The 10,486-nt window shown below is 33.0% G+C and overlaps 1 long non-coding RNA gene across 2 annotated transcripts; it reads left to right on the forward strand.

Annotated features, from left to right (window-relative positions):
* The first annotated feature begins 927 nt into the window (after positions 1 to 927).
* LOC120072662 lies at positions 928 to 7,526 on the forward strand. 2 transcript variants are annotated; one of them, XR_005480561.1, is made up of 3 exons: positions 928 to 1,246; positions 7,209 to 7,313; positions 7,389 to 7,526. It is a non-coding gene; the product is annotated as an uncharacterized LOC120072662 (long non-coding RNA). The 2 variants fall into 2 exon arrangements; XR_005480562.1 differs by lacking the exon at positions 928 to 1,246 and adding an exon at positions 4,240 to 4,443.
* The last annotated feature ends 2,960 nt before the right edge of the window (positions 7,527 to 10,486 follow it).

A 10,486-nucleotide genomic window follows, 5' to 3' on the forward strand; every position in this document is an offset into this window, starting at 1 on the left:
ATGAACTAATAGGGTTTATTATTAGTCAACCCGAATTTTTGGGTTGGTCCACAAAATTCTTCCAACCCGACCCAGCTCGGACCATGTACACCCCTAACATTTACCCCCCTCTTTTTGGTCTTCTCCTCTTTTATACCACTAATCATCTAATTTAAACATCTTAGTCAATTAAAAAAGAATCTTACATCTAAGAGGATTCCACATTAAAAAAAAATAAAAAATACTAAGGAACCTCATACTCTTTATAAGATAAATGGACTACTTCTCTCATTGTCAATTAGTTTTTAGATGGAATCTTATGTATCTAAAATGGTATCATAGCTCAAAAAGTCTTAACAAGTTCTCAATCTAAAAACAAAAAATTGGAATTCGATCAAAGAATGATGAATCCAAAGAGACACTACCTTGAGGAGGCATATTGAGGATCTCATATTGAGGAAATCATTCGAAGAGATACCATCTTGAGAAAACATGTCGAATATTCCTCATTAAAAAAAATCAAGGACTCACATTGTTTGTTGGGTTGTTGAATTAATTTCAGGCCCAAAATAAGTTGGAGAAGTCTAATCCAATTAATTGAGAATGGTTGGTAAAATAAAAGATAGGGAAGAGACCACGTTGACAAGCTGAATGATGGATACACGTGAAGGAAACCCTTCATTTCTTCTGCCGAGTAGGTAAAGTGATCAGGTGAGAAATTAATTTTGTAAAAAATCCTCTCTCTCTAAACCAAGATCTAGAAATTCCTCTTAACTCTCTCTAACTTTCTCTAACTCTCTTTACATTTCTTGTGATTTTGCTAGGTAAAAACTGAAGATTTATAACATGCAACCAACGAAGAAGAAGGATAAGAAGAAGATGAACACTGTGATATACGTGGTTCGGCCAGAAATGCCTACATTCATGGGGAGGGAAGTTGATTTCTTTATTAAGAGCTAAAAGAAGATAAGTCTTTCTTTTACAGATTTTTCTTTTAAATTTTCATCAATACAGAATAGAGAAACAACTATGTATTTATGGTGTATGGACTGTTACATGTTGTTTTGAAATCCATTTTAAGGAAATATTGACCGTTGAGATCAAACTTTTCAATTTTCCACCTTGATCTTAATGCATGTATCTCTCCCTTCGAGATCTAATGGTTTTCTATCATTTTTCAAGTAAGCTGAAGTCGATTAGCTCAAGATACTTAAGGAGACTGGGCTTAGAGACAGACTTTGTAAGCATGTCAACATCATTCTTTGTGGTATGAACCTTTAACACTCCAATTTCACTTTGTTCTATTATGTCCCTTACGAAATGAGACTTGATGTCTATGTGTTTAGTCCTTGAGTGATATTATGGATTTTTAGAAAGATAGATAGCGCTTTGGTTATCATAGTAGATTTTAACTACTATTTATAACATACCAAATTCTGCCATCAAGCCCTTTAACCACAACCCCTCTTTAATTGCTTTTGCGAGTACCTTACATTCTGCATCTGTTGTAGATAAAGTTGTTATTGACTGTGAATTTTCTTTCCAACTTAGCAAATTAGGGCCATATAGGAATAAGTAGCCTGATAGGGATCTTCTTTTGTCTAAATCCCCTGCAAAGTCAGAGTCAACATAGCCATACAACTCTAGTTCTGTCTCTTGTGTGCTCTAGTAGGTTAACTTTGCATTCTTATACTAAATTAGATACCTAAGTATCCATTTAGTAGCCTCCTAATGTCTTTTGTTAGGGTTAGACATATATCTACTCATTAAACTAGCACAGTAGAAGAAGTCAAGCCTTGTCGAGATCAATAAGCACATTAAACTGCCCACTGTTTGACTATATGGCACTATTTGCATCTATTTTAGGTGTTCAATGTCTATTTCTGTAGGTGAATTTTCCCATGATAGTTTGAAATGATGTGCAATAGGGATAGTCACTGGCTTGGCATTAGATAGCTTGAACCTTTTGACTATCTTATCATAGTAGCTTGCTTGGCTTATACTTAGAGTGGAGGGCTTTCAATCTCTTATGATTTTAATCCCTAGGATCTTTCTTGACTGACTCATTCTCTCTTTAGGAGATCTTTGACATGTGTTAAATCTTCTTTTGAACTCCCTGCTAACAACATGTCATTAACATAGAGAAGTAGATATACCTTGTTCTTGTAGGAAATTGAATTAACATAGGTACATATATCATAGGTACTCCTTTGGAGCTCTCTATATAGTCATTGAACCTTTTGTACCAGCATCTAGGGGATTACTTAAGTCCATAGATAGACTTGCTAGAAGACAATAGAGGTTCTTTTCCCTCTTTTCTTCAAATTCCTTAGGTTGCACCATATATAGTCTCATCGAGATGTCCATATAGGAAGGCAGTCTTGACATATAGTTGGTCTAATTCTAGGTTATTCTAATCAACCAATGACAATAGAAGTATGGTAGAGATCTGCTTTATAGTTGGTGAGAGAATCTTTGTGTCATCAATGCCTTCTCTCTGTATAAATCCCTTAGCTACTAGTCTTGCCTTATATCTAGGCTTTTGATCGGTATTAGTTCCCTTCTTTAGCTTATAGATCTATTTAGATGCTATTGGCTTGCATCCTTTAGGAAGAGAAGCTAGGGTCCATGTGTTATTTACATTTAGTGATTGTATTTTCTCACACATAGCTTCAATCCAACTTCTAGTTGTTGGGGTTGATGCTCTAAATCTCGTAAAATCCTATAGTTTGTAATTGTAATGTATAAACATTTTATTTATATAATAAAATATGTGATGTTTTATTTCAAAATCAGTTGCATTAACCACAAACCAATAAATTAACATCAAAGGTTATCTTTGTAGCTTAAACATGTACATAGAGACATATAGGTGGATCATGTTTAAACCTAAATGGTTTGTAGTAGATGGATAAGGCTGGATACCTTATCTTGATGACACTATGAGTATGACTCGCTTTATAGATGTTATAATCGTTGCAAAGTGCTACAGATAATCTGATCCTAATCATTCATGTGGAGACATGTGAGTGGAGATATTTTATACAAAGGAGTTTGTATAAGACCGGACCATAAAATGTTTAGTCTCATTATATAACGTCGTTCATAATAGAGACTTTCATTTCACCAAGATCACCATAGGTAACATGACTTGAATCCTGAGTGAGTTGTGAACTCCTGCCTATGAAGACGGTCTTTTGATTTGTATGGGTGAAAGTGGCCAGATCGCTGACTCAAAAAGTCTACCATTTTAGGGATTCATCTGGTTGTGGAGCTGGGAACACAGCTACACAAGAAGGAATCCACTTCTTCCCCAATGTTGGGGCAAGTAGATATATTGCTCCCTTAATGGATGATTCTAAGGCTTGAACAATGTGGTGCCACACCCTCTCCTGGCCTAAGAGGGGTTTAGTCATAGTTCATTAGAGGGATCAGTGGTACTTAAGGAGTTAGATGTAACTACAGGGGTAAAACGGTATTTTTGGCCCAATTGTACTTACGAGCAATTTGTGAAGGGTCATCGTATTTTTGATTGGTTATATCCAATGGACATATAAATATATTTGTAATGCGAAGAGTGCAGCTGTCGATCTTTAGTGGAGTGCCCGACAGTTAACGGATGGTGAATAATTTAATTAAAGGAGTTTAATTAATTATTCATATACTGTTAAAACTTCAAGCTACAAGTCCATGAGGTCCCCTCTGTAGCTCAACGGGAATTAATGAGAATCAATTTTTTTTGATAAATTTGAATTGTTCAAATTAATTGAGGGAATTAATTATATATATGATATAAGTGCTATAATGTATTTGATACATTATAATACAAAGTTTATTTGAGAGGAAATAAATATTTGAATATGATTCAAATATTAATTATATGAATTTGATTCATAAAATTAAATTTAATATAAATGAGATTTTTAATAAATGTCATTGGTGAGAGAATAGAAACTATAGGTTATATTGTATTTGATACAATATAGAATCTATAGGTTATGTGTTATATTACAACATATAGTTTAATTTATATATTTATATGATAACATATATTATATGATAAGGTAGTTATCATATAAATATATATTAAATTGATTTATGAAAATAAATAATTTTATTTTATTTTATTTTAAAAAACTTTTTGGGAGGGAGTTTGAACTTATTTCCCCTTTTTTCTCTCTAAAACGTGGTAATGGGGAAGAAAAGGGTGTGGTTCTTCTTCTTCCACGTTTATGTTTCACAAGAGATGGAGATACAGAAAACTTATGTGAGATTTGCTAAAAATCATCCCTTCCTCTCAACACTCTCAAATCCCTCTTTTCCAAAATAGCCAGAGCCTGCAAAACTCCTAGATTCTCATCCAGAGAATATAGAGAAATCTTTCGTGGTGGTGTCCTCGTAGAAGGTTAGATGGTACGTGACAAGGTTCAGAGAAGGAATTTCATGAAGAAGTGTTCTTCAAGGGTAAGATTTCTCAAACCCTTTTAGTTTTCTGTAATATGTTTTTTAAAGCATGCTGTAATTTTTCTTTTAAATACATAATTTATATGTTTTTGTTGTAAAATTTATGTTCTGTAAATTTTTGGTATTTGGTTTGATCCCATGCTTCCACTCAAGGACCTTCAATGGATCCTTCACTAGCATCAGGGTGACTCACTGCCTCAACAAAAGTAGTTGGCTCTTGGTCATTTGGGACTACAGTAGCATTCAAAATTAGGTTCATGTAGTTGGTCTCAGTATACCTAGCCAAAGGAACAATCACCCTTCTTTGTCTATCCTTAGCTAGTGAATATTGACTCAAATTAGGTTGAGCTTAAACATTTTCAACTTGCTCACCTATAATTAACTTTTCTTCTTCTAAATCACTTGGAGGGTTGTCTTATGTGGATGAATTTTTAGGATTCTCCACCTCAATTCTAGTGGTAGGCATCTTAGGGATTTCAGCAATCACATTCTCCCTTTGCACTTCTCTCTAAATGTAAAATCCCTGCTGACTATGAATCTTTTCTCATTATGATTCCACATCTTGAAACCTTTCACACCATTTGTGAACTCCACAAACATGCACTTGACAACCCTAGACTTAAGCTTCCCTTCATTTTGATGTATGTATCCAACACAACCAAATACCCTTAGATTTTCTAGGTTAGATGGATGTTTGGACCATTTCTCCTCAGGGGTTAGGATAGGGATGTGTGTGGGCACCTATTTAAGGTGTATACCGTATAGGCAACAACTTTAACCCAATATTTCTCACTAAGAATGACATCAGATAGTAGACATCTAACTTTTTCCATGATTGTTTTGTTCACCTTCTCTACCACCCATTCTGTTGAGGTGTAAACATAACTGTCATGTGTCTAGTAATCCCATTCTCTCTACAAAATTTGTTAAACTCTTCACTAAAAAATTTAACCTATAATTTATTTTTAGGTATTTAATTTTCTTAGAGGTTTTCTTCTCTATCATGAATTTTCATTCTTTGAATTTATCAAAAACTTGATCTTTAGATTTGAGAAAGAAAATCTAACTTTTCCTTAAGAAGTCATCAGTAAAGGAAAGTAAATATATTGAGTTATTTAGGCTTGGAGTTGGAGTTGGTCCCCAAATATCAGAGTGTATGTAATCTAGGATGGATTTAGTTGAATGTTGTGCCTTAGTAAAATTGTGTTTTGTAACCTTGCCCAAAACACAATGCTCACAAAATGTAAGTTGATCATAAATCTCTTTAGGTAGAATGGCCTATTTAGATAGAACTTCCAGCCCCTTAGCACTGATGAGACAATCTTTTATGCCAAATGTTAGCCTCTGTCAATTTATTAGAAGACACTATGTAAGTCCCTATCATCATTTAAACTCCTTTGGTTACAAATAAGTCATTGACTTTCTTTCCAACAAGAACTACCTCAGAATCTTTAAGAACTTCAAGAGTTCCTCCCTTTTCTCTGTATTCACACCCAACTGCATCCAACATTCCCAAGGAGATCAAATTTCTCTTGAGAAATGGCACATGTCTGACATTTCTAAGGAGTTTCACAGTCCCATCTTTCAATTTCAATGACACTGATCCAATCCCTTCAATTTTGCAAGCTTGATTGTTGCCCATGTAGATAATTTCTCCATCAATCTCCTTGTAAATGTTGAACCAAGGTCTTATAGGGGTCATATGATAAGTGCATCTAGTCTAAGACCCAATCATGTTTTCCAAAGGGGTTTACATGATTGGTCTTGTCTTGTGTTAAAACTAATGCATCAGAGTGAACATATGACCCTTCTACAACTAAAGCTTCAGGCTGTTTACCTTCATCTTCTTTCTCTTTTTCTTGATTCTTTCTCTTAAGAATAAAACAATCCTTGATTAGGTGGCATTTCTTCTTGTAATTCTTACATTTAATCTTCTATTTAGGCTTGTTTTCATCACTATGTTGTTCTTTTCCTCCTTTAGCGTGATTAGGCTTAGAATTACCTTTCCCAAACAGCTCTTCACCACTTGGTTGTTCCTCTTTTACAGATTGTAGCTTAAGTTTCCTTGTTCTTAAGACCATGATGATGGTTTCTGTGGTTATGGAATCCCTTCTATACTTCAAAGCATTCTTTATTTCTTTGTAGGAATCTGGTAGGAGTTAAGAAACATATAGGCTTCATTGTCATCACCCAATTTCTCCCCTAAATTCTTGAATTCAGAAACAATCTTCTTAAATTCATCAAGGTTGTCTGAAAGTGACTTTGATGAGTTCATCTCGAATGTGAAATACTTATCCTTTAGATACATCTTATTTGGAAGATCCTTGGTGACATATAGTTCTTCTAACTTCGTCCAAATCTTGTAGGTTGTCTTTTGATCAAGGACTTTCCTCAAAACGTTATCACTGAGATTTAGGACAAGAGTGTCATAGGCTGCTAGCTCCCAATCTTCTTTTTCTTGTGTTGTGACTGTATTTGAGAGAATAGATGGATCATGAGAGGCCTTTTGAGCCTTTTGTTGGCCGAGGATGGCTCTGATTTTGGCTTGCTACAAGCCAAAATCACCCTTTCCATCGAATTTCTCCACTTAAAACCTTGTTATTCCCATGGCTTATCTGAAACTTGAATCTTGATTCTCCAAGAATTACTTTCTTGATAGTCTTATTCTTTGATGCCACTTTATTGGGTTGTTGATTTAATTTCAAGCCCAAAATAAGTTGGAGAAGTCTAATCCAATTAATTGAGAATCGTTGATAAAATAAAAGGTAAAGAAGAGACCAAGTTGACAAGCTGAATGATGGACATGCGTGAAGGAAACCCTTTACTTCTTCTGCCGAGTAAGTGAGGTGATCAGATGAGAAATTAATTTGGTAAAAACTCTTTTCTCTCTCTAAGCCAATATGGAAATTCCTCTCAACTCTCTCTAACACTCTCTATGTTTCCAGTGATTTTGCAAGGTAAAGATTGAAGATTTGTAGCATGCAATCAAGGAAGAAGAAGGAGAAGAAGAAGATGAACACTATGATATACGTGGTTCGGCCAGAAACGCTTACATCCACAAGAAGGGGAGTTGATTTCTTTATTAGGAGCTACAAGAAGATAAGTCTTTTCTTTACAGATTTTTCTTTTAAATTTTCATCTATATAGAATAGAGAAACAACTATATATTTATATTGTATGGTCTGTTACATGTTGTTTGAAATGTGTTTTAAGGAAATATTGATCGTTGAGATCAAACTCGTCATTGTTTATCAATACACGAGCTACTTCTCCTATTGCCAATTGATTTTGAGATTGAAACTTGTGTTACTTGATAATAGCTACTTATCTCTTGAGCATGTTTTATAAATAGGTATCTATAATATTTTCTATTAGTTTGATCTTTTTTTAATGATGCCTTGAACTGAGAGTACATTAACATTAGTATGTTTAGGTGATCATTGCAATGGGATGTACTATAAAGCCAATAGTGTATATTCAAAAGTAGTTTAAAATAAATAAAACAAAAGAATATTGGCAGCTAGCGAACAAATATACTGAGCTATTAGATCGAGCTAGTCCTAACCGTCGTACCATTTGAGCTTGAGATTTTTATATAAAACATCCTCTTTAGGCTATATATTTAAAAAATGTCTTTAAATTTGAATTTTTCAAGAAAGACTTTTAGTTTTATTTTTGGACAAATTTACTTTTTTTTTTCTTATTTTTTTTTTCTGATTTTTATATATATTTCCCTATTTACGAAGCTTCCTTAATGATTGAGAGAGAAACTTCATTTATTATAGATAGAGAAAATGCATTTAATATGATTTTTTCCATTTTCAAATGGAGAGAAAAGAAGCATTTAATATAATTTTTTTTCATTTCAATTGGAGAGATAAAATACATTTAACTTTTGATTTTTGATATTATGTGATACATTCCATTATTTGTTTTCATGTAATATATTCTATTGTTTATTTGGCATATATCTGAGGTATTTAATATATATGTCCTTCTAATTAAGTATCACTTGTGTGTCTATAATATATTCCCCTGATGTTTGATATATATGTTATTCTAATGCAATTTTTATATGATAGTCTAACTTATTTGGTTTTTGTCTATTATAGTTCATTGTTTATTTTTAATTTGTTTATATTTTACTTTGTTATCTCATATATACCATAGTTTAGATTGATGGTTATTTTTAAATATACTTTAGAATATTTTTCTTAGATTTTTGTAAATATTCTAATAAATATATGAAATATACTAGTAAGATAGACTAAATTTCATTTAAGTAAATTTAACCGAAGCTTCCTAACTGAAATCGTTAATTCTCAATTAATGTGACCGATTCAAATTCAATTTAAAACCTCATGATTTTCAAATAAACAAAGCTATCTACCACAATATATAAATCGCAAATGCACTTAATGTTCAATATATATTAGTGTATATATCATAAAAATAGAAAGTCCCAATATAAATTAAAGATATATATTACAGTATATATGATAAAATCACCCTATATATTGAAAGCAAATATATATAAAGAACAAATGAACTTAATGTTCAATATATATTAGTGTATATATCATAAAACAGAAAGTCTCAATAAAAAAAATTAAAATCACCCTATATATTGAAAACATATATATGTATACATACATATATGTATATATACCTTATATATCATCGTCGACCGTCATCATCTAGAACCCCGCGTCGTCAATTCGTCCCACGTTGGATCTGCTTGTCTTATGCTGGAAGAATCACCCCGCAACAAATCTCCTCATCCTACACTGGAAAAATCGTCCCACCCCAGATCTACTCGCCCACACCGAAAAAATAGGCTCGTGCACGGAAAAATTGCCTTGCACCAGATCTTCTTGCCCTACACCGAAAGAATCGCACCACACAATCAATTCACTCCATGTCGTCCATCTCCCATCGCCACCCGCTTGCAACTCACATCATTGGGAATGAGACAAAAGAAAGAGGAGGAAGAAAGGGGAAGTGGAAGAGTTTAAACATTTATTTTCTTTTTTAAAAAAGGAACATTAATGGGCGTAAAGCCCTAAGCCTATCATGGGGGAGAGAGAATGAAAACTTTATATATATATACATACGTACGTACGTACATACATACATATATATATGTAATTGTGTGTGGGCCAAGGCCTAAATTATAAATAGTCATTGACAGTAGTGAAAAAACAAAGTCCAATAGGTCTTTTTTGTAAATAATAATAAGTAAATAAATAAATAAATAGAATGTTCAAGACATTAATATAATATAACCCTTATTTTAAGGTCTTTTATGTCGAAAGCCTTTTAAGCTTTCGAGTCAAGTTCGGCCCAACCCATGACTATAATGGGTTTCATGGTCAGTAGGGATTATTATTGGGATTAACAAGAATAATAACATATTTTAACTTTTCATTTGAAAAAATGGCAAAATCACTTTTCTTTTATAAAAATGGAAAAATGGAATAAAAAATAATAAAATTTTAAAATTGCAAAAGTCCAACATACACCCAAAACACGTAAATGTGATGATACAACCCTTATTAAAAAAGAATTTTAGATAAAATTTAATTAAAACCCCTAAATTATCAAGATACCTTTTAATGTCGTGGGAAACGTGTAATCCAATTTAAAATCGGAAAAGACACCTACCGACTTATCTTCCCAAAACCATAGCCCTTTTATCACATCAATCAATTCCATTATTGAATGTATAGCCAAAATCTATCCCTCTCTCTACCCAAGAAAATCCCAACACAAAACAAACAAATATTCCTCATTGTTTCATCTTTAAGGTACTTTATGGTGGACTCTTTCCACCAAAATCTCAGACAAGAAGAAAATTGGTTGATATTTAGAAGATTTTGATGAAAACATCACAATCTGAGAACAAAAGCATCAGTTAGAGGTGTTCTGGTCATTTTTCCCAAGAAAATCTTCAATATACAACCTCCGAACTCCAAAAACGCTTGCATTAGGATTCCAACAACAAATCTCATTTCCTTAAATCTACAAAATTGCGAGAAGAACT

This window comes from Benincasa hispida, chromosome 3, assembly GCF_009727055.1.
Source record: "Benincasa hispida cultivar B227 chromosome 3, ASM972705v1, whole genome shotgun sequence".
NCBI lineage: Eukaryota > Viridiplantae > Streptophyta > Magnoliopsida > Cucurbitales > Cucurbitaceae > Benincasa > Benincasa hispida.